This window comes from Quercus robur, chromosome 4 (assembly GCF_932294415.1).
Source record: "Quercus robur chromosome 4, dhQueRobu3.1, whole genome shotgun sequence".
In the NCBI taxonomy this organism is placed as follows: domain Eukaryota; kingdom Viridiplantae; phylum Streptophyta; class Magnoliopsida; order Fagales; family Fagaceae; genus Quercus; species Quercus robur.
The window spans coordinates 28,819,695-28,825,694 of NC_065537.1; positions in this window are offsets into that span (position 1 = coordinate 28,819,695).

Genomic DNA, 6,000 nt, shown 5'->3' on the forward strand with positions numbered 1-6,000 from the left:
CAACATCCAGGTCGGTTTTGGCCTTAAATATAGATGATTCTGAAATTTTGGTAAACCACAAAGTTTTAGATCTTCAAGTCCTGTTTCTGTGCCACAAGAAACAAGTCAATCCAATATTGGAGTAAAAAGATATGGCCAAAATACCAAAACTAATCAGAATATTTCTATGCCAGGATTATTTCCATCTTTGGCTTAAACGAATCTCTCTCTTTCTTTTTATGTTACCATACATCTCTGAATCATTAAATTCTTCAAAAGCCAGTTCTCAATTGAGCTTCACCCTTGAATTCTCTTAGCTTCATTTTTGCATGCTTAGTTTATTAGTTTTAATCTCTAACAAGAAAAAAATATACAAATAATGAATATATTTTAGAAAAAACTTACAAACTCTTATATTTACATGTAAGTATGGGAATAAACAAAAAATAGATGTGATAATGCCTACCAATACTAAGATACTATTGTACTTTTAAGCTATTATCAATCATCAAGGTAATATCTCTCCCCTGTTCTCTTATTTTATGGTACAAATGTAAATTTAGTGAAATATCTTTATTTTATTTTACTATAGTTATTCTAAAAATTATAAATTGTAATATATATATATATATATATCAATTATTGTTCTAAGGAACAACAAGATGGAATAGTGCACTAAAGAACTTAATACTAGCCAAGAGCTTTGTAGCTTAAATGACACCTCCCCATACACAAAGTGTTGGAAGTGCAGGGGAGAAATGGTTCGACCTATATCATATTGTAACTATCTGGAAGAAGAAAAAAAAAAAAAAACCTTTAATACTAACATTCAAATATTCTACTTTAGCCAAAACTATGTTTAGCTTTTAAGGACTTTGACATTGGTGTAGTAAGTAGAGTTTTAAAATGCAAGGCTTTATTAGTAGATTTTTTACAATATGTTAGAATTCCAACCTTTTTTTTTTTTTTTTTTTTTTTGAGAGTCAATACTGAGTATTATTATTACGTTGCTAGAAAATCAGAAATAACAACATGATTAATGTCTGTTGGAACATGCTCCATCCAAACTAATAAAGGAAAAAAAAAACAATTGCTTTCTTGGCTAAAGCATGGGCTGCACAATTGCCCTGCCGCCTAGTATAAAAGAAAGAAAAAGTTCGAAGCAAACCTATAATATACATCATGTTTTTGATAATCTCCCCAATGGATGAATGAGACCCATCCGCTGACCTCAAAGCCCTCCAAACCACCTCAGAATCACCTTCAAAATTAGATTCAATTAAGCCCAATTCCACTGCAAATCTTGCTGCTCTTATTACAACTAGTGCTTCCAATACCTCCACGAAACCCAAATAAGGAATTTTCTCAACTAAGGCATCAATCACGAGCCCTTTAACATCTCTAATTATAACTCTTATCCCTGTTTCCTCCGACTCGGCAAAGACTGCACCATCATAATTTGTTTTGTACATTCCATCCCTTGGAGGTCGCCATTTTATACTTCCCTTAGGTTGCTGCACTTTTGTCTTCTGGAATTTTGATTGAAAGTCCGAAAGGTACACTCTAGCTGCTTCAAAAAAATTTCACTCGGCAAGCCTCTCTCATTCAATCTCATCTTGTTTCCTTGGTTCCAAATGAACCAAGCCACCACCCCAAACAGCTCCAAACTCTTTGCCCACTGTCCCACCAAGTTAATTAGTTCTTGCATGTCCTGAAGGTAAGGGTACTCTATAAGGACCCAGCTAAAACAGGGGGCCCAAATGTTGTTAAGTGTCTCGCAACTCCAAATGGCATGAAGCGTTGTTTCCTGGTCCAAGAGGCAGGCACTGCACTTCACTTCGTCAATAATTTTTCTTTTCTTTAGGTTAACCTTAGTGGGTAGAGCATTGGAGCAAACTTTCCAAAGAAAAAAATTGATTATATTTGGAATGTGGAGCTTCCAAATACGTTTCCAAAAAGCCGATTGGTGCGATGAGTCCAAGCTTGATGCAGCGCTTGAATTGGCTTCTTGACACAACTTCTGGTACCCTGCCTTCACTGTATACTCCCCATTATGGCTTTCTAGCCAAATGAAGTGGTCTCTCTGGTTTGTCTAGCACAATGGTATTACTTTGATTCAATTTGCCTCAAAGCTCAAAAAATGTTGGTGTAACAGATTAATGTTCCAAGTGCGGGTGTTTGGGTTTATGAGTGCAACAACCTGAGCACCTTCTAATGCCAGTACATGTGGAGAAACAACCCTGGCAGACCCCTTCCCTAGCAGCCAATTGTCCCTATATATATCTATACTCTTCCCATCATCTATTCTCCACCTCATACCCATCGAAATCACCTTCCTCGACTTGAGAATACTCTACCAAGCATAAGAACCATTGGCTGCTGAGGCTTCAAAAATGGACCCCATAGGAAAATGTTTCTCTTTAAAGACCCGATAAAAAAGAGAGGATTGGTCCTTCAATAGTCTCCATGCTTGTTTTGCCAACATTGTATCATTGAATTTTTCCAAGTCCTTGAAACCCAGCCCACCTTTTGATTTAGGCTGACAAAGAACCTCCCATTTTTTCCAATGAATTTTTCATTGCTCACCCATTTGCCCCCAAATGAATTTGCAGATTAAAGCCTCAATTTCATGACAAAGACCCCCCAGTAATTTGAAGCAACTTATTGCAAATGTAGGAATCGCTTGCACCACCGCTTTGAGTAGGATCTCTCTACCCGCTTGGGAGAATAACTTCTCTTTCCACCCTTGAAGTTTGCTCCAAAATCTCTCTTTAATATAATTGAGACTTGCTTTCCTCTTCCGTCCCACCACCGCCAGCAAGTCAAGGTAATTTTCATACTCTTTCACCTCTGGTACTTGTAGAAAATTTGAGATTAAGGCCTTTGTGTCTTCCTTCACTGCCTTGCTAAAAGAAATGGTTGTCTTCTCACGATTTAGCTTTTGACCCGATGCTTCTTCATACAAAGCCAGAATGTCTTGGATTGCTTGTGAATCTGCCATAGATGCTTTACAAAATAAAAGGGTGTCATTTGCAAAAAATAAGTGTAAGATTTTTGGTCCCCTTTTACATAAAGAAAATCCCAGTATAGTGTCATTAGAGGCTGCTTGCTGTAACATCCTATTCAAACCTTCTGAGCACAACAAAAAAAGGTATGGAGACAAAGGATCTCCTTGTCTTAAGCCCCTTGATGGCCTAATATCACCCTTAGGCTCTCCATTAACCAAAATCGAATAGGATACCGTGGTAATACACTCAAGAACAAGAGACGCCCATCTATCACAAAAACCCAATTTCTCCATAATCTTCCCCAAATAGCTCCACTCCACCTGGTCATATGCCTTACTCATATCTAACTTCATAGCCATAAAACCCATCTTTAGTGTTTGAATGTTTAAACAACATAACACGTATTTTTACAACACTTTTTCACCCACACGTATTTTCATAACACTTAAATAACATTACTATAACAACATTACTACACTGACCCTAAATTTCTGTATTTAGCTGCTAAGATCATTATAAACTTCTTGGTGTTTCTAAAAAAGACATCCAGGGTTCAAATCCCCTCCTTAATTGTTATAAAACTATCAAATTAACAAACACACAAAAAGAAGTCAAGCTTTATAAATTTCAAATCCCCCCCCCCCCCCCCCCCCCAAAATCTCTTTAAGAGAATTTCAAAAATGAATCTAAGAGTCTTGAACATTTTTTCTTTTTTTTGGTCCTGCATTACTACTTCTTTGTTCTGATGAATTAAGTAATGTTATTTTTAGAGCACTAGCATTAGTTGTGCCATCCCAAATTTTATTTCCCCACACCCAAACCTACTTAATCTATTTTAACACATCATTCTACAATACGCCTTACATCAAATTTTCTATTTTAAAAATTCAATACCTTAAAATAATATAAAAAAACCATTCAATTTTTGTAATCCCAAAACCTCTCTTCTCCCTACTATGAACTCATTCACCACAGCCTCCTCAACCACAACCTAATTCCACAGTGACAACCACCCATAACCACTAGCCACCATGATGCTAAAATACCAACCAAAAAAAAAAAAAAAAAAAACCCAAATGCAAAACACTACCAAAATCAACCCAACCACAAGCAAAAAATATAAACTCAACAAACCTCTAGATCAGAACACCAAAACCACCACCACCTACAGCCCAACCCAAAACCATTGCTAGCCACCACTGAGTCAAAGAAAATTTGAGAGAGGAGAGAGATCAAAACCCACCACTAGATCGGAACCCACCAAATCCACAAACCCACCACCATCAATCACCGCCCAAAATCAACCCAACACCACCTGCCAAAACCACCACCAATCACCACCACCTCAAAATAGCAAACCTATAGAACTACAATCCCATTTCTCATACCAAATCCAATCCCTAAAATTAACCATATGTTGGAAAAATAGCATGGAGTGAATAAGAAATTGATATTTTCTATGTTCACTTGAAGATGTTATTAAAAGTGGTAAGAATCCTGAGTCCCATATAGGAAAGGAAATAGATAATATATGAGTTTATACGCTCATGAGTTGGACATTGAGTTGGGCTTTTGGCATATGTGAATTGGACCTACTTGTCCAAATAATAATATTTTATTATTTTAATTTTTGAGTCAATTAGTCTGTGTACAACAGTTATTATTGAAACAGAGTGCATATTCAATAACGTATAATTTTTCATAGTCCCTCATTTATAAAAACTACTTTTCAGAAAACTCTCCCAGTGAGAATATTTTATGCATTTCATTTTGTATCAAAGAGAGAGAAAGACACATTGAGTAGTTCGCAGAGCATGACGTTATGTGCTTTGTTTTCATGCTATAGATCATTTTATCCTGGGACCGTGAGTCTTAAAGCATCACAGTGATTGTGTGAGGGGCGAAATTTGCTTTAAGAAGATTGTGTCAAACACAAGACTTGATCTGAATCATCCATCCTTCACGCATTTAGTCTGTGAGATTTTAATTATTTGCAGATTTCTTCTTATATATTATATTTTGCTTTTGCCTATCATATCTATTTGTGTTATTGCTTATATTTAGATCTGTATGTTGTTCCTTTTGCTTTATCACAAAAGTAAATTGTTGAAATATATCCAACACCATAAACAAGCAAACAAAGAGAGGAATTCAGTGCATGGCAAGATTAGGCAGAGTTCAGCAAAGGCAAGAGCTTGGCGAGATCGGTTATGGGCCAGAGATCACTGTGGACGGAGATCACTTTGAGAGAGAGAGAGAGAGAGAGAGAGAGAGAGAGAGAGAGAATGGGTGAGGCAGACGGGAGTGATGAGATAGATATGTGAAAGGAGAGAGAAAAAGAATATTAAAGAAAATTTAGCATTTGTTCTAAATTTGGAATGACACTGTTCATCCATGCCAAATTTTTTGACATTTTAAACATCTGATGTAAGTTATTTTTTAGTGTTTGGTATATTTGGCATTTAGCACACCTGATGCTAATGTTCCTATATTGCTGTTCATTATATTAATTTTTTGTTATTAAAATAAGATTTATAAGCTTCAGTTAACTTAATTGATAATATATCCTATTCATCAAGTAAGGGATCTAAGTTGGAATATATATAAATATATATATATATATATATATATATTTACTATTAATAAGAGGATTCTCATGTTTCATCTTCAATTTTCAGCGTACCAAAATATTCTCATACATATTCTAAAATAACATACCCTTTAGTATAATTTTTTTCCAACAAAAAATCAAAAAAAGGTTAAAACAATAATACTATTTCACGTACAAAATTTTTTTTTAAAAAAACTGTTATTCTCACCACCCATATGTATTCAAATGTTTGATTCCTATTTATATTTTTTTATCTATTTGAATTCAAATACTTCAATTATCTTTATGAAAAAAATACAAAATTACTTCTTCCAAAAAAATGTTGAAAGAGTAATACTATCTCACATACAAAAGGGAAGAAAGAAAACCGTTATTCTCACTACCCATTTGTATTCAAATGTC